This window comes from Amia ocellicauda, chromosome 2 (assembly GCF_036373705.1).
Source record: "Amia ocellicauda isolate fAmiCal2 chromosome 2, fAmiCal2.hap1, whole genome shotgun sequence".
NCBI lineage: Eukaryota > Metazoa > Chordata > Actinopteri > Amiiformes > Amiidae > Amia > Amia ocellicauda.
In genome coordinates, this window is record NC_089851.1 from 58942951 (window position 1) to 58967004 (window position 24054).

The following is a 24054-nucleotide window of genomic DNA, read 5'->3' on the forward strand; positions in this document are numbered from 1 at the left end:
ATGAGAAACATTGTGGAAGTACAGTAAGCAGTATGTTTCAGTGTACATGTAATATATTAAGTACTATAGTACATCACAAGGTACTACAGTAAACTATAGTATACAACAGGGTAGTTCAATATTTGTCTAAGTACCGTAGGAGGCACTATAGTACATTACAAGATACTATAGTATATCACGTAACAAGAGTATACTATAGTATAACAGTGTACTATCGTATGTCACACATTATTCAGTATACCATAGTATAAAAGTTTAGTGTGGTATACAACAGTGTCCTACAGTATTTGTTGTACTACTGTAGTAAGTACTATAGTATAATTGTATTGTTTTATTGTCTATCTTAATTGTAGTTTTAATATTTAATTAACTATATTTTCTTGTAAAGAGCTTTGCGATACACTATGAAATTTCCATGGAATCCGAATGTGTTCAATTTCGTTGGATTTCATGAAATCCGAATGCATGAAATTGCATGATTTAATCAGGTGAATACAGATTAAATCGTGATGCAATTGCATGCTATATAAAGGGTGTTTGGGAGCGAGACTACATGGTGAAGTTTTGAGTTTTGAAAGAGAAAAGCAAGATCAAGAGTGTAAATATGTATAGGAATATTTAGTTATGGCAGCTTCTGCCATGCTGTACATTGGCAAAAAGAAGATGGCTTCACTCACATCTATGCAAGTGTACACTCAGTATTTGTTGCAGAAATTAATGAAAGCAATACTAGTTTCAGTACTGTACTTCGCAAAAACATATTTGCATATTTGTTCAAAACTTGTACTTTAATATTTTTGCGATATCTAACACTGATAGTCCTACATTGTTTCATGTGTGCATGTATTTAAACAAAACAAAAACAAACAAAAAACATTGTTCTCTTTTCTTTGCTAAAACTATTTTTGTTACATTGAATCAGGGGTATGCATACATCTGGAAGGCACACTATATGTAATGGTAAGTTACAACAACATAAATGACACAGTATATATATATATATATATATATATAATCATCACAGTATAGTTCTTAAAAGATCATTTATCAAGCAGATTTAAACAAATTAAAAATGTCTATTATAATGACTGGCTAGTATACAGTACACACTAGAAGCACCGACATTTCAAACTACCTACAAGAGCCAAAACTATAGTATAATAATGATCAAATAAAAAACTTAATAAAAAAAGCTAAAATGCTGTAGGCATATTTAATACATATATTTAGGAAAAGTCAGGAATTGGTATCCATAGTGTATTCAGGAACACATAGTAATTCAAATTAAATCAGTCAAACTGACCAGCCGTGCGCTTCTAGAGTTAAATTATAAAGGCAAATCATGCAAAAGATCACATCACGTGTACAGTATCAGCACACAAACTACAGGGTCACAAGCCGCTAATGGGAAACTAAACTTTGGATTCAAACTCGATTTGTAAGGAAATATTGAAGACAAGGAAAGGTTTTCTGTTTCATTTGCATGCAATGCTTTTCTTACAAGAGCAGTGTAGTTTACAGTATAATTTGTGAGCACCCATTTGCTGTAGCAATTATAATTTAGTTTGCTTATTATAATGATTTGGTGTTTTTTAAATATATATTCCTATATATATATATGTATATATATTTTACCATTCATGTTACAGCGTTGTTTTTATTTTAATAAGTGCCCGATTAATCAGCAATTGCCCATTGATTAACCGATCAAATATTTGAATGGACTGACAGCCTTAATATATATGTGTGTGTGTTATTGTAATGAAATGTATGGTTTGTATTATTATTAGCAACTGTACGCTATCCAAAACAGAGGTATGGAATATTTTGCTTTTGACAGCTTAAAAAGAAAAATATGTGAACAAAGACCAATCAAGGCTAACTTACCAGTATACAAAATAACATTTATAAATATAAATGTAAAACTTTTTGAAGAGCCGGTATTAATGTTTTGTATAAACTGTATAATGTTTTATATTAATGATTGAAAAACATGTCAACAGAGCCAATTGTATTAATTGTCAAGCAAGCAAATTTTAGCAAGGCTGTTCTGACACTGCAGAAGTCACTCCCAGCATCTCCTTCAAGATTTCTGTGACTAATCTGTGGCTGGAGAGGTCACCTCATCATTATTGATCAACAGTTGCTTTGAGAACTATGAGACCAGACCTCTGCCAGTAGATCAAAGGAAGCCATCTTGATATGTTTATTCATTTATTTACAGTAGTTTACAATTAAGATTAAACATAAATTAGTACATTTTGTGCACCCCCAATTCCTAATATGAGGGGCAAAGCTAACGAACTGAGCTTCCGTCCCTCAGTCCCAACAGCTTTCATATGATATTATTTTAATATAGTGATACAACATTTTGTGACATTCCTGTTTTGGATGCCCTATTTTTCAAGTTTGATTGTAATACATGAGTGTTATTAAAGTTTTAACTTAGAGTTACAGACTACATTTGCTGGGCACATCTAAAGACTAGCAAAAATTTATATTTGGATTTCGTTTTGTGAAAATTACTTCACGCTGGGGAATGATTTATTGCAGGATTTACATATGGTAAGAACAGTATAATTATTAATACTATGTATGTGTAACAACGGAGATAAAGTGCTCAGTTTAATTTATTTAAAAATGTGTTATGCTAATTTAGGTAAGGTAGCTGGGGTTTATTAGGGTGTGTGCAGGGGTTTTAGAGTTGGTGACCACGTGTGCGGAGCAACACCTGGAACTGTGTGAACTTCTTCTGGGCAAGAGGCGCGTAGTTTTTTTCTTCAATAAATCTAGCAGCAAGTAAGCAAGCGATTTGTGGGCTACTTGTTTTCCCCCGCTGAAAATACTACATTGGCATCAGAAATGAGGATGGACACTTACGGCTCCTGGCCAGCAGACAGGGGAGGAGGGGGCGCAGGCCAGAGACTCCAGCTCTTCAGGCAGCCAAGCGTGAGCGGCAGAAAAACCGGCAGTGTGTACAGTGTCGGTCTGCTGTGTATCGCTGTTTCAATAATTAAATTATTATTATTATTTATCTCTTGGCAGACACCCTTATCCTTACAAAACAAAATAATAAATAATAATTCATAATAACCAATAAAATGCCCCTCCAATGCTACAGTATGTAAGTTACTATAAGTACATGTAAGTTATTGTTAACAGTAGTAAGCTACTAGTAGTAGTTTTTGAAAATAATCGAAACGTTAAACGATTTGAAAAAGGTGTTTAAGGAAAATAAGCTAAGGCTATTAGATAAGGATAATATAGGGAATTAATTGGCTGGTATGTATACTATGTTTCTACCAAAGTTGTAACAGGAGTTGGAATTTTGGGGGTAGAAGAAAAGCTGTAAAAATCCTCAGATTAAACTTAATGGATAATTATTTACTGAATATTGGCATATATCATTTGTTTGTACATTTTCTTATCTTGAAAATTATCAAAAAGAAATATAACAAACATTAGAATTAGAGTTACCCTGTGTTAGACTTGTGTCCTTAATTAGAGATAATTAGAGTTGCCTTGTGATAGACTGGTGTTGCTGCAGGGTTGGGCTTCGGAACACTTTAATTTTGTTAAAAAGTAAACAAAATTGGAAACATATATATACACACACATTTAATTGCATGTAATTAACTTAATTAAAAAAAAGTAAATTAAAAACTAAAACAGTAAAATATGTGTATACAAAAAAACAAATCAGTCTGTTACTATTTTTATATTATACATACTTATTTAAAATAACACATCATCCAATAGGCTTCTGGTTTGGAGCCAAACAATAGCACTAAATGCTACTCCTCATTGCTAATTGCAATAGATTGATTGCATTTTTTTTTTACTTTGGATAGTTATGTCTGCTACTACAGGGAGAAGCTGTTCGATCTCCTCCACAGTCTTCAATCCCATCTGCCGTAGAAGGTCCTCCACTGGGGCAAGCAATTGCTCCCCTTTCTCTGTGAACAGTAGGAAACCTTCTTCGGTGTCACAGAACCTCAGGATGGTTTTCTGTTTCTTTTCTGTTTTTTATGTTGACTCCTGAATGAGAATTAATTAGATGCTTTTCTGGTTTTACCCAATTTATCCTGATTTCTAAAGGAATTAACGGAATGTAAAAAAGATTTGGAGAGGTTGAGCTTGAGGTGGTGTGAGTGCATCCAGGCAGAGATAGCAGACAAGCAGGAAGAGATGCAGATTTGTCTTTGTGAAGGACGCATCAATCAAAGCCGAGTTGCTTGAATTTGTGCGCCAGGAGTGGCATAAAGTCACCCAACAGCGATGTGAAAGACTGGTGGAGAGCATGCCAAGACGCATGAATGCTGTGATTGAAAATCACCAAATATTAATTTCTGAACTCTTTGTAAGTTAAAACATTAGTATTATGTTTTTTAAAAATTAATATGAACTTATTTTCTTTGCATTATTTGAGGTCTGACAACACTGCATCTTTTTTGTAATTTTGTCCAGTTGTAAATTTCTGCAAATAAATGCTCTAAATGACAATATTTTTATTTGGAATTTGGGAAAAATGTTTTCAGCAGTTTATAGAATAAAACAAAAATGTTCATTTTACCAAAACATATACCTATAAATAGTAAAACCAGAGAAACTGATAATTGTGCACTGGTCTCTTAATTTTTTCCAGAGCTGTATACACCTTTATATGCGCTGCCATATCAAACATTTAACACTAAAGCATGTTGTGAATAAATGTTATGCTTTGGAATTTTAATATTGACATGAATAGACAATCCATGCAAGTAAACTCAAACACACAATAACAAGTGGTATTGTCACTGTTGAATCCCACACATCCCGCAATTCACAAGCTCCCCTGCAGAGGTCAGCATCACCGGAATTCTAAACCCTCACATTCCCCAGCAATCAGCCACTTAACATTCCTCGGCACCATGTGCACTTGTTCTATCATCCTCGAACTCCCATTGTACCAGCACTCTCCTTCACCGTCCTCTGCTCCTCTCTGCTACACATATAAACCCCTCTGTGACTTTAATTCACTGCTAAGTCTTGTATCCTTTTGTTATTGATTGTTTACAACCTCCACGTGTTCCTCCACCAATTCCCGTATTCTCCCTACCAGCCTGTTTGCCTGATCATTGACCCCCTGCTTGTCTTATCGACCAGGACTTGTGGATTTCCCTGGACATTACGGTTTGCCGGCATTGACCACAGCCTGTTTCTGACCACCTCTCACTCCGCACCTGGGTTCCCCGCCATGGCAGTCCTTCTTTACAGGTATACAGTCCGGTCCATAAATATTTGGACAGACCCAATTGTCAATTTGGCTCTGTACACCATCACAATGGATTGGAAAGGAAACAATCAAGATGTGCTTTAAGTGTAGACTTTCATCTTTAATTGGAGGGTAGTTACATCCAAATCGGGTGAATGGTGTAGGAATTAAACCAATTTTTATGTGGTCCCCCCAATTTTAGGGGCTCAAAAGTATTTGGACAAACTAACATAATCATTAATTAAATTGTGAGTTTCAAAACTTGGTTGTGATGCGGGACAGTGGCCTGTCCGAATGCCAAATATATTTGCACCATTGTTGCAGTAAGATTGTGTAACCCATGTATGAATTTAAGCTTTGTGTATTGCTCCGCAGAGGACAGGTGCAGTAGTTCTGTGTAGCTGATTTTTAGAAAAACATTTTCATCCAAGGCTATAGAGAAAACAGAAGACAAAGGAGAAGTCTGTGATCAAGTTTGGGGTACATCATTGACGTCATCCAGTTGCCCAGCAACCAAAGGGAGTCATCTTGTATATGATAGCATGTTCTTTAGAAAAACCTTAGATGTGTCTTGCTGACTGACCATCTCCAGAGCACTTAGTTGTAGCTGAATAAACTATTTTGGTATTATTTCAGTTAAATCGGGTCCTGAGTATTCCTTGTCCGCCTGTTTATTGAGGGAGTAAAATGTCTCCCTATCAGTTGCAAATCCTTTGCAGTCAATGACTGCCTGAAGTCTGGAACCCATAGACATCACCAGATGTTGGGTTTCTTCCCTGGTGATGCTATGCCAGGCCTGCACTACAGCTGTCTTTAGATCCTGCTTGTTCTTGGGGTGTTTTGCCTTAGATATCAAAACAAACCAATCAGAGAGCAAAAACATTAGGTGGGGCCAAATCCACTAATAAGAACGTACTGGTGAGCGCAGGAACACCAAAAGGCCAGGAACACCACGGAAAACAACTGTGGTGGATGACAGAATATTTTCCCTGGTGAGGAAAACCCCTTCACAACAGTTGGCCAGATCAAGAATACCCTCCAGGAGGTAGGCGTATCTGTGTCAATGTCAACAATCAAGAGAACAATCGCTAATCTCAAGATGGAGCTGGGGGTAGGTGTTCCATGGCCAGGCTGTCGTTCCCTCTGCCAAGTGTGTACAGGCCAAGATACCTCCATTACTTCAATCACTACATCTTCCGCTGACTTCTATAGGGGGCTGCGTGAACTACTGAAGTAATGCTGTAGAGATAAGTGTCCTTAAACTGGGAAATGGAAATAAAGATTAAGTAAGCATCACTCATTGAAGAAATGCATCACAGTGTCTCTGTCAGCCTGTACAGCAGCGCATGTTTGCCGTAGCCAACATTTATTCAGTGCCAAATTTCCTTGCACAAAGCCATAGCAGATTCTCAAGCCCTCCCATGTTGTTGATTATCTTGTATCCATGTATTAAGAATAATGGTAATGCTTTATTTTAAGTGTCCATTATAAACAATCTATTAACATGTTATGTTATTATTATATGATTAATTTTACAAATTATAAATATATTAGACATTTTTAAACTTTTTTGCTATAATATGTTTTAAGGTATTTAATAACATATTTAATAAAGGGTATAATAACATGACATTCGCACACCGATATCAATCTATTATCATTAACTGCCATGCCAGTTAATTACTGCTATTATCCATCCATTTTTGAAACCAGTTATCCTGGCGAAGGTCGCCGAGCACTGATCCCGGCAGGCAAAGGGCACAAGGCAGGAATACACCCAGGACGGGACCCCAGTCCATCGCTGGGCAACACACACACACACACACACACACGCAGACACACCCACATACAGGGCAATTTAGAGAAGCCAATTAACCTAACCCACATGTCTTTGGACGGTGGGAGGAAACCCACGTGGACACGGGGAGAACATGCAAACTACATAGTATAGCAAAAATGTTTAAATAAAAATGTCTAATATATGTATAATTTGTAATAATCATATAACAATAACATAATCAATAATTTGTTAATAGATTGTTTATAATGGACACTTGTTAGCATAATAACTAATGTATGTTATCTATCTGTATGTAATGCTGTTGTCCTATAAGTCCTTACATTTGTAAACAGGGATTTTTGAAATAACCATTACTTATTTTGTGAAAAAACAGGGAAACAGAAATAAGGAATGAGTAACTATTACTTATTTCTCCAGAAATAAATAAGTAAACTTTACTTATTTTGCAGAAAAAAATAAAACAGTTTATTATTAATATATTGAGGAAACAGTGAAAAAAAAAACCATTACTTATTTTTTGAAAAATAAGGAATCTACTTCATAGAGGTTCTGAAATCAGCATACTTCTCATGGCAGGAAAGGAAAGTGGAAGCCTTTTGACACATTTCTTGACTTTGATTGAAGATTTTCCAGTATTTTAATCAGACCTCCTGCCAGAATATATTCTGCAGTGGGTTTCAGAATGGGCTGCCAAAACTGCGTAATCTCCTCCACCAACCTTTCCTGGTTTTCCTTTGTTTGGTAAAACTGCATTTATGGAAGATACCCTTACAAAAATAAAATATTTAAAAATATATATTATTCTGAAATATGAAATGTATTTTAATGTATTAATATGTTTTATAAATGTGCATACCATTTTATAATATATGGTGAAAATATACTTTTAAATATCAATTGCAGTTTTAGTATGTCACTTGATACATAAATATGGTCAAATACACTATATTATACAATACAAATATTGTTTAATATAACTTAAGTATATTCAGAATTATATGTAAACTTGTTTTTAATATATATAATTATATGCAAATATACTGTAACATCTACACATGTATTTTATACTAAATATATAAAAATGCATACATATATGTCTCCTTATAATATACATTTAGTATACTGCTAAATACACAACAATCTCATATTGCATGTATTGTATACTGTGAATATATTAGACTGCAAAAATGTTGCATTCTAAATATACTGGTAGAATATATTTGGATAAACTTCCAAACACATGTATACATGAAGTGTAACTTATAACATTGGGATACTTCAATACTTTAATAGATTTCACTTGGTACTCACTTGGTGTTTGACCCACTTTTGCCTTCAGAACTGCCTTAATTCTACGTGGCATTGATTCAACAAGGTGCTGAAAGCATTCTTTAGAAATGTTGGCCCATATTGATAGGATAGCATCTTGCAGTTGATGGAGATTTGTGGGATGCACATCCAGGGCACAAAGCTCCCGTTCCACCACATCCCAAAGATGCTCTATTGGGCTGAGATCTGGTAACTGTGGGGGCCAGTTTAGTACAGTGAACTCATTGTCATGTTCAAGAAACCAATTTGAAATGATTCGACCTTTGTGACATGGTGCATTATCCTGCTGGAAGTAGCCATCAGAGGATGGGTACATGGTGGTCATAAAGGGATGAACATGGTCAGAAACAATGCTCAGGTAGGCCGTGGCATTTAAACGATGCCCAATTGGCAATAAGGGGCATAAAGTGTGCCAAGAAAACATCCCCCACACCATTACACCACCACCACCAGCCTGCACAGTGGTAACAAGGCATGATGGATCCATGTTCTCATTCTGTTTACGCCAAATTCTGACTCTACCATCTGAATGTCTCAACAGAAATCGAGACTCATCAGACCAGGCAACATTTTTTCAGTCTTCAACTGTCCAATTTTGGTGAGCTTGTGCAAATTGTAGCCTCTTTTTCCTATTTGTAGTGGAGATGAGTGGTACCCGGTGGGGTCTTCTGCTGTTGTAGCCCATCCGCCTCAAGGTTGTACGTGTTGTGGCTTCACAGATGCTTTGCTGCATACCTCGGTTGTAACGAGTGGTTATTTCAGTCAAAGTTGCTCTTCTATCAGCTTGAATCAGTCGGCCCATTCTCCTCTGACCTCTAGCATCAACAAGGCATTTTCGCCCACAGGACTGCCGCATACTGGATGTTTTTCCCTTTTCACACCATTCTTTGTAAACCCTAGAAATGGTTGTGCGTGAAAATCCCAGTAACTGAGCAGATTGTGAAATACTCAGACCGGCCCGTCTGGCACCAACAACCATGCCACGCTCAAAATGGCTTAAATCACCTTTCTTTCCCATTCAGACATTCAGTTTGGAGTTCAGGAGATTGTCTTGACCAGGACCACACCCCTAAATGCATTGAAGCAACTGCCATGTGATTGGTTGGTTAGATAATTGCATTAATGAGAAATTGAACAGGTGTTCCTAATAATCCTTTAGGTGAGTGTATAGGGCATGTATTACAGATTCATTCAAAATGGTCTCACTTTAGATTTGAGGAAACACTATTTACTTGTATCAGCGGTCATTCATTTGCCATTAATAGTTCTTCCAATTTCCGACCTTTTAGTTCCAGAGACCAATGTTTTGGTACCAGCTAAAAAAACAAAGACAAATGTACATTAATTGGACAAATATGAAATATATAGTTACATGTAAAATATGGCCCAATATACAACGCTACAATTATTACAATTTACTTGCACTGTAATTACACGGTAACAAGAGTGAATTGACCAAGTAGGATGTGTATAGTTAATTCAATTATTAAATACTAGTATGGATGATGTATGATTACAGAACGAGCTTACATACACTAAACAAGTATTATGGCTTATTTACATGTAGTGTGTGTTTTTTACTTTACATATTCATGTAAAATGCTGCCAACCTTTGTGATGTTACCGATGACCTTAAACTCACCCCTTCTTAAAGTGTAACCACATGTGGTGATCAGGTGAGGGTCTGCCTCAAGCAGTTGTTTTGTTTCTTACGCCTGGGTGTAGGTACTGGAGAATGGGAGAGTCCTGGCACCGTGGCTTAGTTGGTCAAAGCGCCTGCCTTGTAAACAGGAAACCCTGGGTTCGACGCCCAGCAGTGCCTTGGTTTATGTTGTCCTAGGCAATGGAAAGGAAGTTTCTAAACGCTCAATACATTTTCGCAAGATAGCCGTCCGCAGCAAGCAGCTTAAGGTTACTGTAGCCACAGTCTGGCAAGCTGACTGCCAGAAGTAGAAACAATAACAAGGGGCGGGGGGAAAAGTGGGCCGTCCCTGGGTGGAATCGAACCACAATCCTTTCGGTTAACAGCCAAACACGCTGACCGATTGCGCCACAGGTGTTGTGGTTGCTGCACTCGTGCAGTTCCTTCACAGTTGCCAGAAATCATTTCCAGCACACAATTTTCTTTGTCGTTGAATGCAACATACGTGACCATTGGGGGAGCGATAGTAAGCAAGAGAGTTAGATATCGAGAGTCATAGATAGATAGCTAGCTAGATAGATAGATAGATGGATGGATGGACGGCAAGGCAAGCATCTGATTGACAGTGGTCTGTGATCTGCTGTTATGCTACTATGCTACTGACCATTGGGGGAGCGATAGCAAGCAAGAGAGTTAGATATCAAGAGTCATAGATAGATAGCTAGCTAGATAGATAGATAGATGGATGGATGGACGGCAAGGCAAGCATCTGATTGACAGTGGTCCGTGATCTGCTGTTATGCTACAATGCTACTGACCATTGGGGGAGCGATAGCAAGCAAGAGAGTTAGATATCAAGAGTCATAGATAGATAGATAGATAGATAGATGGATGGATGGACGGCAAGGCAAGCATCTGATTGACAGTGGTCCGTGATCTGCTGTTATGCTACTATGCTACTGACCATTGGGGGAGCGATAGCAAGCAAGAGAGTTAGATATTGAGAGTCATAGATAGATAGATAGATAGATAAATGGATGGACGGCAAGACAAGCATCTGATTGACAGTGGTCCGTGATCTGCTGTTATGCTACTATGCTACTGACCATTGGGGGAGCGATAGCAAGCAAGAGAGTTAGATATTGAGAGTCATAGATAGATAGATGGATGGATGGACGGCAAGGCAACCATCTGATTGACAGTGGTCCGTGATCTGCTGTTATGCTACTATGCTACTGACCATTGGGGGAGCGATTGCAAGCAAGAGAGTTAGATATTGAGAGTCATTGATAGATAGATAGATAGATAGATGGATGGATGGACGGCAAGGCAAGCATCTGATTGACAGTGGTCCGTGATCTGCTGTTATGCTACAATGCTACTGACCATTGGGGGAGCGATAGCAAGCAAGAGAGTTAGATATCAAGAGTCATAGATAGATAGATAGATAGATGGATGGTTGGACGGCAAGGCAAGCATCTGATTGACAGTGGTCCGTGATCTGCTGTTATGCTACTATGCTACTGACCATTGGGGGAGCGATAGCAAGCAAGAGAGTTAGATGTCAAGAGTCATAGATAGATAGATAGATAGATGGATGGATGGACGGCAAGGCAAGCACCTGATTGACAGTGGTCCGTGATCTGCTGTTATGCTACTATGCTACTGACCATTGGGGGAGCGATAGCAAGCAAGAGAGTTAGATATTGAGAGTAATAGATAGATAGATGGATGGATGGACGGCAAGGCAACCATCTGATTGACAGTGGTCCGTGATCTGCTGTTATGCTACTATCAGCAGCAGCAGCTACAGATTTGGTGCCGTGGCTCAGTTGGTTAAAGCACCTGTCTAGTAAACAGGAGGTCCTGTGTTCAAATCCCAGCGGTGCCTTAGGCGGGCTTTCTGTGATCCTTGCGAAGCTTGTGCTTCCGCTTTGTCAACCATCAGTTTTAGCAAGATAGGCTTATCGTAAAGCCATCAGAGGACGTAATGAACCGGAAAACCAACTGGACAGACGCTGGTTTGTAAAGAAGAACCAGAACCCAAAGGACACGCGCTACGGCCAACGTCCAATTCCCATTGCCGCCCCATGACAGTCGCAACAGGGAGCTTGTTGCTCCCGTCAACCTTACGTTTTCACCTCTGTGTGCTTCCTTTGTTGCAGCCTGCATCCAGATTTTGTTTTGTTTTGTTTTGTTTTGTTTTGTTTTGTTTTGTTTTGTTTTGTTTTGTTTTGTTTTGTTTTGTTTTGTTTTGTTTTGTTTTGTTTTGTTTTGTTTTGTGCCTTACGCCTGAGTGTAGGCACTGGGGAATGGGAGAGTCCTGGCACCGTGGCTTAGTTGGTCAAAGCACCTGTCTTATAAACAGGAAACTTTGGGTTCGACTCCCAGCAGTGCCTTGGTTTATGTTGGCCTAGGCAATGGAAAGGAAGTTTCTAAACGATCAATACATTTTTGCAAGATTGCCGTCCGCAGCAAGCAGCTTAAGGTTACTGTAGCCGCAGTCTGGCAAGCTGACCGCCAGAAGTAGAAACAATAACAAGGGGCGGGGGGAAAAGTGTGCCGTCCCTGGGTGGATTCAAACCACCATCCTTTCAGTTAACAGCCAAACACGCTGACCGATTGCGCCACAGAGACAGACAGAGGTGTTGTGGTTGCTGCAGTCGTGCAGTTCCTTCACAGTTGCCAAAAATCATTTCCAGCACACGATTTTCTTTGTCGTTGAATGCAACATACGTGACCATTGGGGGAGCGATAGCAAGCAAGAGAGTTAGATATTGAGAGTCATTGATAGATAGATAGATAGATAGATGGATGGATGGACGGCAAGGCAAGCATCTGATTGACAGTGGTCCGTGATCTGCTGTTATGCTACTATGCTACTGACCATTGGGGGAGCGATTGCAAGCAAGAGAGTTAGATATTGAGAGTCATTGATAGATAGATAGATAGATAGATGGATGGATGGACGGCAAGGCAAGCATCTGATTGACAGTGGTCCGTGATCTGCTGTTATGCTACAATGCTACTGACCATTGGGGGAGCGATAGCAAGCAAGAGAGTTAGATATCAAGAGTCATAGATAGATAGATAGATAGATGGATGGTTGGACGGCAAGGCAAGCATCTGATTGACAGTGGTCCGTGATCTGCTGTTATGCTACTATGCTACTGACCATTGGGGGAGCGATAGCAAGCAAGAGAGTTAGATGTCAAGAGTCATAGATAGATAGATAGATAGATGGATGGATGGACGGCAAGGCAAGCACCTGATTGACAGTGGTCCGTGATCTGCTGTTATGCTACTATGCTACTGACCATTGGGGGAGCGATAGCAAGCAAGAGAGTTAGATATTGAGAGTCATAGATAGATAGATGGATGGATGGACGGCAAGGCAACCATCTGATTGACAGTGGTCCGTGATCTGCTGTTATGCTACAATGCTACTGACCATTGGGGGAGCGATAGCAAGCAAGAGAGTTAGATATCAAGAGTCATAGATAGATAGATAGATGGATGGACGGCAAGGCAATTGGGGGACCATTGGGGGAGCGATAGCAAGCAAGAGAGTTAGATATCGAGAGTCATTGATACATAGATATATAGATGGATGGATGGATGGACGGCAAGGCAAGCATCTGATTGACAGTGGTCCGTGATCTGCTGTTATGCTACTATGCTACTGACCATTGGGGGAGCGATAGCAAGCAAGAGAGTTAGATATCGAGAGTCATTGATAGATAGATAGATAGATGGATGGATGGACGGCAAGTCAAGCATCTGATAAGATTTAAAACCAGCGGTAACCTAGGCCGGATTTTAGGGTTTTACGCCAACAATGAGGATGAATTTAAGGATATAATAGCTCCATACCCCGCGGATATCCGCGCAGGATTTTACACCCTTTATGTCTACACGGACATCATTTCACACCATTAGGGCCTGGAGGTAATAAAACCCTTTGAAGCGGGTGAGAGCCGAAATCCCGAAATAGAGCTATGAACCCAGGCCAACCGGCGATTCCAAAAGATGGCATGGATTGACATCAGGCATAAATCGAGCCTCCTCCAATAGGAGACTGGGGGCTGAAACTGAAATCCAATCTCACAAACTCAAGAACCAATCACCTATGATCTATCAGGCATAAAAAGTAAAGCACAGCACTTCTTCTCTCTCTCTCTCTCTCTCACCTGAACCGGTAACTCGCTGCCTCAACTCAACTCTTTTGCCAGAACCGGAACCCGAAACCAACCAAGTCTTTGCTGGCAACAGAAGAGTTTAACTGGGAGAAGGAGATTGAGCTGTATGAAGAATTCTTTTAAAGGACTTTATTTAGTAAAGTACTTTAGAAACTGCGCATGCCCGCCTATACCCATCTGATCAGTGGAGTTTTACAGCTGGACAATCGACTGCAATACGAAAGTGTTCAGTCATTTAAATAGCTATTGAGTCTTAAGAAACTTGACCCTTGGAAACGAACAGGGCCCTGCTTTCCTCAAAGATTTTGTCTTCAAGTAACTACGGTGGAAAATCCTGCTTACAAAGAAGACATCCTGTGCACAAACTTGGAGCCTTCAAACCAGTGGAAAATCTGTTTGGAAAAGACTCTACTTTCGCGAAACCCCAACTTCCAGGTGGATCAACTGAGTGGAAGTTATTGGACAAAGCCGAACCAGACTGCCTTCCAGTTTTGAGTCCAGAGCCCTAACCACTACTCCATCTACATACATTACCCTGAATGCCTACAGCTTCCAATTTGAGGATCAGTCTTTGGTGTGGAACCTTATCAAAAGCTTTTTTGAAATCTAAATATATCATATCATATACTTTCACCTGATCTACAGCTGCAACTGCATTTTCAAAAAATTCTAATAAATTAGTAAGTCATGATCTGCCTCATCTAAACCCATGTCGACTATCTCCAAGAATATGGTTTTCATTAAGATGCTCCTCTATTTTCTGTCTAATCATTTTTTCCAACATTTGCAGTGGTGCAGTGGATTGGTATGAAATTTGCTGTCTTCCAGTCAGTTGGCACATCCCCTGTTCTAAGTGTCATTTGGAATATTTGAGTTAGCGGCCTATAAATAATTTCCCTAATTTCTTTAAGTACCATTGGAAATATCCCATCTGGCCCAGGTGATTTGTTTGTTTTTAATTCTGCTAGTCCCTTTAGTACCTCCTCCTCATTTATCCTGATCTCTTGTTCGAAAGTTTCACAAAGATTCTGTTCCGTTACTGTGATGTAATTTGAGTTTTTCTGCCTCAATGTCATTTTTCACGTATACAGTGAGGGAAAAAAGTATTTGATCCCCTGCTGATTTTGTACGTTTGCTCACTGTTATGACCCCAAGTGGCTGATGTAAGGGGATAAGAGGAACATAACATAAAACACACAAATGCAGTAGTGGGAGAGTGAAGGGAGTGCAAAAACCAACACAATATCAATAAGATATATATATATATATATATATATATATATATATAAGAAGGGTTTATTTACAATGGGGAGGGGAGTATGTACAAGTATGTACAGTATACAAAAACACGTGATGATAATGGTACAAATAATGAACAAATATACAGAGGAAAACACCCTGGGCGGTGTCGGCTAACACTGAAACAAAACAAAACCTATCTAAGCTAGTCTAAAAGAGTAAACCACTACCTGACTTGTAGGATGACCCTAACTAGCTACACTAACTAAACTATCTAAACCTAACAACTAGTACAGAGGGGTGATCACCGCCCCTACCTAAATACCTAATGTGCTAGACAACATACATCCCTACGTGTAACCGTGTAAACCCATGGGTATCTCACCTATCTACCCGTTCTCCCCTGAACAGAGCACAATACAGAATACAATGTAAACGGAAACAAAACAGAGAAGAAACAGTGGATATTTACACAAGGAAAAACAATCAATCACAAAGGTATTTTAAACAAACAGACAGGGTAGCAACACGAAATGGCATTGCAATCGGTAGTCTCTCGTAATGGAGGAATGACGGGGTATTTAAGCAGTAGTTGGAGACATCTGATTGGACAGGAACAGCACGGAACAGCGGAGTTGAGTGACGGGGACGAGAGCCAATCACAGCGGGACACCTGCGTACAATAGGGATAGGAGGAGAACAGACACAGAGCACACGCACGTAACGATCAGTGTATACAACAATCGGCAGAGCACTGGAACCAATATAAACTTCAAATAACTGCAATGCTAATAATAATGCTAATTCTTCCTGCTTGATTGTGGAGTAATTGACTTGGCATTTATTGAATTTCTGTGAGAAATAACACACAGGGTGATCAACACCATCACCACCCCCCTGTAACAGGACAGCAGCCGCACCTCGAGCACTCGCATCCACCTCCAACTTGAAAGGACGTCCAAAGTCAGGGGCAGCGAGAACAGGAGTACTGCACAGGAGTGCTTTAGCCTGCTCAAAAACATCCTGGCATTCATCGGACCAAACAAATGCAGACGAGGGACTAAGGAGACTGGTGAGTGGAGCGACTACCGCAGAAAAGTTTCTACAAAAACTACGATAGTAGCCCGCCATGCCTAGAAAACGCTGCAACTCGCACCGGGTCGTGGGCATGGGGACAATAGCAGATACCTTGGCGTCCAGTGGACGCACCTGACCGTGGCCAACCTGTTTGCCAAGGTAGGAAACCGTAGCTTTTCCAAATTCACATTTAGCCAGGTTGAGTGTTAATGACGCCTGTGCGAAACGCTCAAATACAGCTCGTAACGTCATGATATGAGACGACCAGTCGGATGAATAAACAACTAAGTCATCCAGATATGCATCACAGTGTGGAACGTCAGACAAGATTAAATTCACCAAATGCTGAAAAGTGGCAGGAGCGTTGCGCATGCCGAAGGGCATGACAGAGTACTGCAGAAAGTTATCTGGGGTCACGAGGGGTTAATGGTACTTGCCAGTAACCTTTCAGGAGATCCAGCTTACTGACAAAGATGGCGGAGCCAACCTTATCTATGCAATCATCTAATCTTGGTAACGGGAATGAATCTGGGACAGTCACAGCATTCACCTTCTGGTAATCCGTACAAAATTGGTAGGTACCGTTGGGTTTAGGGACCAAAATACAAGGGGAACTCCAGGGACTAGAACTCGGCGTAGCAAGGCCATTTTCTAGCAGATATGCTACCTCCTGTTTCATGATGTCCCTTTTGGTAGAATTAATGTGATAGGCATGTTGTTTAATAGGAGCAGCATTTCCCACGTTTAAATTGTGTTCCAAAACTGTAGTGCGAGTGGGGACATCACCGAAAAGACAGGGGAAATCCTGGATTAATTCCATAATGTCCTCTCTTTGTTCACTAGGTAGATGGGCTAATTGGGAAGGGAAAACCAGCAACATTTCAGAATTAAGCAACCGAGCTCACTGCTGAGGAGTGTTTCGCAATACCAAGCCATCCTCATCACCAAAACTAACCTCCATAGTGTCAACCACAGAGGCTGGGACAGCAGAGCAGACATCGGGCTCTGCAGTCTTCTCTGACGACTTTACTGGAGGGGTCAGTCTCGAGTGATATAACTTTAACATGTTAATGTGGCACACTTGAGACTGGCGTCTGCGGTCGGGAGTTCGAATCACATAATCAGTGTCACTTAACTTTTTATCAACCAGGTATGGACCTGAAAACCGGGCAGAGAGGGAGGACCCTGGAATATGCAACAAAACCAGAACCTGGTCACCTGGCTGTAGAGAACATGTGACCAGGTTCTGGTTTTGTTGCCTCCGCATCCGCACCCGTATTGGCGGCCTCCGCGCTGCCCACACTCTCCTTCAGACCGGGCACGGGTCGCACTGCCGGGGCCGCCGTGCGCATCACCGGGGTGACTGGGGCAGGGGCAGGATCAGGGACACGGGCAGGATCAGGCAACACCGGAGGCACAACGAGCACTTGTCCTTCCACCAACTTATCCATGACGATCTGTCTAAGCTGAGCTTTAACAATGTTCCTCGAAACTGTGAAACAGAAGTGATCCGCTAAAGCATATAAATCAGCCTTGCGACACACATCAAGCTGATCCAGAGACGGGACACTCAGAAAAGTACTTAAATCAAAACTGGCCATAATTGTGACAAAATACACCACAAAAACCAATACCAATAATATAAACACACCACCTGCACAGCACAACACCCACACAAACACTACCACTATTTGCATGCAACTACGGGAAAGAATATAACTCCCGGACGAGCCCCCAATTATGTTACGACCCCAAGATATGTTATAATTCATCATATACCTTGTATCACTGCTACAATTATTCGTATTATGATTCGTACTAGTACTATTATCATCATCCTCATTATTATTACTATTATTATGATGATGATGATGTGACGCAGTGAAACGCTACACGATTTTTTCTGTTTTATGTTTCAATGCAGCACATACTACTACTACTACTACTACTAAATAGTATTTTAATACCATTATTAATACTATTATGATGATGATGTGACACAATGACTAATAATAATAATAATAATAATAATAATATCGTCTCCGGCTTCCCCACGACCCTCACCAGGATAAGCAGTTTCGAAAATGAATGGATGGATGGATGGATGGATGGATGGAATAATAATAATAATAATAATAATAATAATAATAATAATAATAATAATCATCATTATTATTAATACTATTCTTATTCTTATCATTATGTGACGCAGTGAAACACTATACGTTTCTTTGACTTTTTTACGGTTCAAAACACTTCTCTCTCAACAGTATAGAAGACACATACCTTACACAAAACACCAGGGTTATTATCAAATGTATAAAAAGCATGAAATAACACCGCAAACACAGCAGGTCATATAAACAGATCGTATTAACACATTAATCGACAGACCGATTGATCAATTAAGAAAATGCTTACTTACGTGGATCGATAGCAAAAAAAAAAATTATAGGAAGGAAGGAAGGAAGGAAGGAAAGAAGGAGGGAGGGAGGGAGGGATGGAGGGAGGCATAGATAGAAAAATAGATCGATAGATAAAGATAAAGCTAGATTGATAGAATATATATATAGATAGAGACAGAGAGAGAGATATTGATGTCTGTCTGTATGTCTGTCTGTAAGTCTCAAAGATTCTTTTCACTCCCTAGGCAACGTCTGACAAAACACGTATTTACTGTTAGAAGTCCACCCGCAAAGCCCGCCTCTCCGGGTCATGTAGCCAACTAGCTGAAAGAAAACACATTGAGTGACGTGGGAAATCGGGGGTTGTTCCAGCGGCAATTGTAAGCAATCCATGCAGGCTGAGGCTGCCAATTTCAGTGGAATTTTAGAAAAAGCAGTCGTTCCCATTGGTTACATTTTAGTATGTCGATACAGAGCACATTCAGCCTATCTGGGCGCAAGGATGACACGCAAATTCTTGAAGCGTTCCATATTTTGGTCAGGTTCTCCGCAGCGCGCCGGTTCCCCTTGGCATCGCGGACATCTGGTGCTTGCGTCGCGGGCGGTTTGTCGCACTGCGGCAGCTCTCCCTCTCGCGCCCGTGCTCGGTGGCGTTGAGTCCTCTCGCACTCCTGCGTCGCAGCGGATCTATCGACCCCTTTCGATGCGGGCGAATTTTCCCGCCGTTTTTTCCTTTTTTTTTTTTTTTTTGGGGGGGGGGAGGCGTGCAGATGACCGATTGTCATTTCTCACTACTTCTTTCTTAGCAGACACCCTGGGCTCACGGTGAAAAGGGTCACATGCATATGAGATGTTTGGGCAATGCGAGTTCTCGACTACAAATCCGAATTTCCGGGGTTTTCTCCTTGTCCTCATGCAATTCCAATGGCTTGACATTTGGGAGATCGTCCAATACCGATGTCAAACCAAAAGCACGGCTTCCTTCGAGCCGGAATTGAACCAGCAACCTAAGGATGCCCGCTGCCTGGAACCTACAGTCCTCCGCTCTACCAACTGAGCTATCGAAGGGAAGCCTGTCACAACCTTCCCCTGGCAGTCTCAGTGGCCGTGCAAAGCCAAGAAGCACCGTGGCTTGGCTCAGTGGTTTTCAACCCGTGTGCCTTGAGGACTACCCAATTGTGTCTTGAGATTTTTATCCCCTCAAAAATATTATGTCATTTCGTTAGGTCAACTTCATAAATCTTGTGTCAAATCAAACTTATTCAAATTTGTGAAAATGTTACATTTATACATCACCTGTAGAAAGCATTTCATAACTGAAGTGTTGTGTTTGCCGGACTGAACGCACACCTACACTGAGTTGCAGTGCTTTCAGTGGTACTGAAAGGCAATTGATGAAAGGGACAGATGGTGAATTCCTTTTTGTCTTGCACTCTGCTTGTCCTTTTTCTAAGTTGGACTGGTGAACGAAATCTATTTTATCAATATTATTCAATGTGTTTGTTCTTGCCCTTTTGGTAGGCTTATTTTTTTGATACTGTAACGGAGATGGAGAAGCAGCACCGCCCCTCTCGATTAATATGCGGCCATCTCTGTAGGGGCTGCTGGGAGATAAGAGAAAGGACTGTAAAGAGTGAATTAAGGGCCTGTTCATTGTTATGTATTGATTGTGTACTGTACCATTGTGTACTGTTGTTGGATGTCTCCTGTTCCTCTAAGTCTCATTTGGCTTTGGTTTCCCCCCTCTTTGATGAATAATCGGGCTCTAAATAGCCCCGGCGTTTCTCCTGCAGTTCTTCGTTCTTTCCACTGCTAGCGCTGCCTTTGTAAAGGCGGATGGTGCTTGTGAGAAGTCAACAGCGTGTCCACCGAAAAGGGTGTCTGACTCCTGGTTTTGGATCCGGAAGGGTTGATAACAAACCGAAACGATTACAATATGATACTGCTTAGATTAACTGTGGATATGTATTGTGATCGTGCTCGGCTCAGGTGTGCGTTCAGTCCGAACACAAAACATTTCGGTCACGAAACGTCTAATCAAATCGAATAAAACGGCGGGGATAGCATGTTTGATCCGTGTGCTATTGTTTTTCAACAATTGTAATGCCCTTTGTAACGTTTAACCACTTCATTGAATAGAGCTTGTTATAGGATATTGTGAACTCATGTTTGATCCGTGTGCTATTTTTTTTCAACATTTGTAATGCCCTTTGTAACGTTTAACCACTTCGTTGAATAGAGCTTGTTATAGGATATTGTGAACTGAACCTATTTCGCTGTGAATTTATATTTACTGCGAATAGTTTATTGTGTCTGGTCTTGGTCTGTCTGCACTAAATAAATGATTTGTATCAAGTAATTATTTAGTTTGTCTGTCTACTTTTTTACCTAACCACTAAAGGTCACTCCTTGCACTTTACACATTTGCCCTTTTAATTACTCCCTTACTGACATACTTTAACATGCAATGTGCAATGTGCGATAATAGTTTTAGCACCCTGTTGCCATTCAGGTGAGACAATACCTAGTAAATCCTTATTTTTTTTCATGTTGGTGCGCCATGAAGGTTTTTGGTCTCAGCAAAGTGTGCGGTGGCATTACAACGCTTGGGAACCACTGGCTTGGCTTGTTGGGCATCCAGGTATGCACTGAGATTACGATCGGCACGATGATTGTCGTTCTCAGGAGAATTGTGTTTCTTTGCTGATCACGTTCTCTGTCGCTTTTTACACAGTTCTTACAAGTGGCACATTGGGGATGAGGAGCAGGGCATGCTGACACGCATAGCTGTGGACTTCTGCATGGCATGGGGCCACAGGTCATTAGGGTTAGGGTTAGGGTTAGGTTTAAAAAAATAGGTTATTGAGGTTGTCAGGTGAATCAAACCTTTGGTTCCTCTGACATCCTCAAGTGCACTGGCACTCACAGGTGTTGAGGCTATTGTGTCCTTAAAAGATGCATCCGAAAGTATTCGTTCTATAGTCTGTTTTGTTAAGGTAATTCAGTGGGATGAGATGTGGTGTAATTGAATGATGTGAAGTTTGTATGTACAAGAATATGTCTTAAAAGTAAGGGGAATGTATGGAATTGGGATTAAAATTTAATTATAGAGTCTGGAAGTCTATTACCTAGGTTTTTAAGGGAGTCTGGGTTTTGTTTTGGGGGGGAAATAAGTTATGGGGAATAAATTTAAGGATAAGTTGTGAAATTGATTATTGGGGATAGGATTGAGGGTTACATTTGAATAATGGTTAGGTTTAGGGATTGGGTTTAGAGGTTGGTTTGAGTGCCTAGTTAAATTGTGGGCTAATTATATTTTAGGGTTAGGGTTAGGGGTTAGGGGTTAGGGTTAGGATCACGGACCACTGTCAATCAGGTGCTTGCCTTGCCGTCCATCCATCCATCCATCTATCTATCTATCTATCTATCTATGACTCTCGATATCTAACTCTCTTGCTTGCTATCGCTCCCCTAATGGTCAGTAGCATAGTAGCATAACAGCAGATCAAGAACCACTGTCAATCAGATGCTTGCCTTGCCGTCCATCCATCCATCTATCTATCTATCTATCTATCTATTACTCTCGATATCTAACTCTCTTGCTTGCTATCGCTCCCCCAATGGTCAGTAGCATTGTAGCATAACAGCAGATCACGGACCACTGTCAATCAGATGCTTGCCTTGCCGTCCATACATCCATCCATCTATCTATGACTCTCGATATCTAACTTTCTTGCTTTCTATCGCTCCCCCAATGGTCAGTAGCATAGTTGCATAACAGCAGATCACAGACCACTGTCAATCAGATGCTTGCCTTGCCGTCCATCCATCCATCCATCTATCCATCTATGTATCTATGTCTCTCGATATCTAACTATCTTGCTTGCTATCGCTCCCCCAATGGTCAGTAGCATAGTAGCATAACAGCAGATCACGGACCACTGTCAATCAGATGCTTGCCTTGCCGTCCATCCATCCATCTATCTATCTATCTATCTATCTATCTATCTATGACTCTCGATATCTAACTCTCTTGCTTGCTATCGCTCCCCCAATGGTCAGTAGCATAGTAGCATAACAGCAGATCACGGACCACTGTCAATCAGATGCTTGCCTTGCCGTCCATCCATCCATCTATCTATCTATCTATCTATGACTCTCGAAATCTAACTCTCTTGCTTGCTATCGCTCCCCCAATGGTCAGTAGCATAACAGCAGATCACGGACCACTGTCAATCAGATGCTTGCCTTGCCGTCCATCCATCCATCCATCTATCTATCTATGACTCTTGATATCTAACTCTCTTGCTTGCTATCGCTCCCCCAATGGTCAGTAGCATAGTAGCATAAAAGCAGATCACGGACCACTGTCAATCAGATGCTTGCCTTGCCGTCCATCCATCCATCCATCTATCTATCTATCTATCTATCAATGACTCTCGATATCTAACTCTCTTGCTTGCTATCGCTCCCCCAATGGTCAGTAGCATAGTAGCATAACAGCAGATCACGGACCACTGTCAATCAGATGCTTGCCTTGCCGTCCATCCATCTATCTATCTATCTATCTATGACTCTTGATATCTAACTCTCTTGCTTGCTATCGCTCCCCCAATGGTCACGTATGTTGCATTCAACGACAAAGAAAATCGTGTGCTGGAAATGATTTTTGGCAACTGTGAAGGAACTGCACGACTGCAGCAACCACATTGTCTCTGTGGCGCAATCGGTCAGCGCGTTTGGCTGTTAACTGAAAGGATGGTGGTTTGAATCCACCCAGGGACGGCCCACTTTTCCCCCCACCCCTTGTTATTGTTTCTACTTCTGGCGGTCAGCTTGCCAGACTGCGTCTACAGTAACCTTAAGCTGCTTGCTGAGGACGGCCGTCGTGCAAAAATATATTGAGCGTTTAGAAACTTCCTTTCCATTGCCTAGGCCAACATAAACCAAGGCACTGCTGGGAGTCGAACCCAGGGTTTCCTGTTTACAAGACAGGCGCTTTGACCAACTAAGCCACGGTGCCAGGACTCTCCAATTCCTCAGTGCCTACACTCAGGTGTAAGGCACAAAACAAAACAAAACAAAACAAAACAAAACAAAACAAAACA

At 40.7% G+C, this 24054-nt stretch overlaps 6 non-coding genes across 6 annotated transcripts; 4 read left to right on the forward strand and 2 right to left on the reverse strand.

Annotated features, from left to right (window-relative positions):
• The first annotated feature begins 10132 nt into the window (after window positions 1-10132).
• On the forward strand, window positions 10133-10206 carry trnat-ugu (transfer RNA threonine (anticodon UGU)). Its single transcript has one exon. It is a non-coding gene; the product is annotated as a tRNA-Thr (tRNA).
• Window positions 10207-11843: 1637 nt separating this feature from the next.
• trnat-agu (transfer RNA threonine (anticodon AGU)) lies at window positions 11844-11917 on the forward strand. Its single transcript has one exon. It is a non-coding gene; the product is annotated as a tRNA-Thr (tRNA).
• A 434-nt stretch (window positions 11918-12351) lies between these two features.
• Window positions 12352-12425, forward strand: trnai-uau (transfer RNA isoleucine (anticodon UAU)). The gene has a single exon. It is a non-coding gene; the product is annotated as a tRNA-Ile (tRNA).
• A 7500-nt stretch (window positions 12426-19925) lies between these two features.
• Window positions 19926-20014, reverse strand: trnay-gua (transfer RNA tyrosine (anticodon GUA)). Its single transcript is given in 2 exon segments — window positions 19926-19961; window positions 19978-20014. It is a non-coding gene; the product is annotated as a tRNA-Tyr (tRNA).
• A 3643-nt stretch (window positions 20015-23657) lies between these two features.
• trnan-guu (transfer RNA asparagine (anticodon GUU)) lies at window positions 23658-23731 on the forward strand. The gene has a single exon. It is a non-coding gene; the product is annotated as a tRNA-Asn (tRNA).
• A 164-nt stretch (window positions 23732-23895) lies between these two features.
• Window positions 23896-23969, reverse strand: trnat-ugu (transfer RNA threonine (anticodon UGU)). Its single transcript has one exon. It is a non-coding gene; the product is annotated as a tRNA-Thr (tRNA).
• Between the last annotated feature and the right edge of the window lie 85 nt (window positions 23970-24054).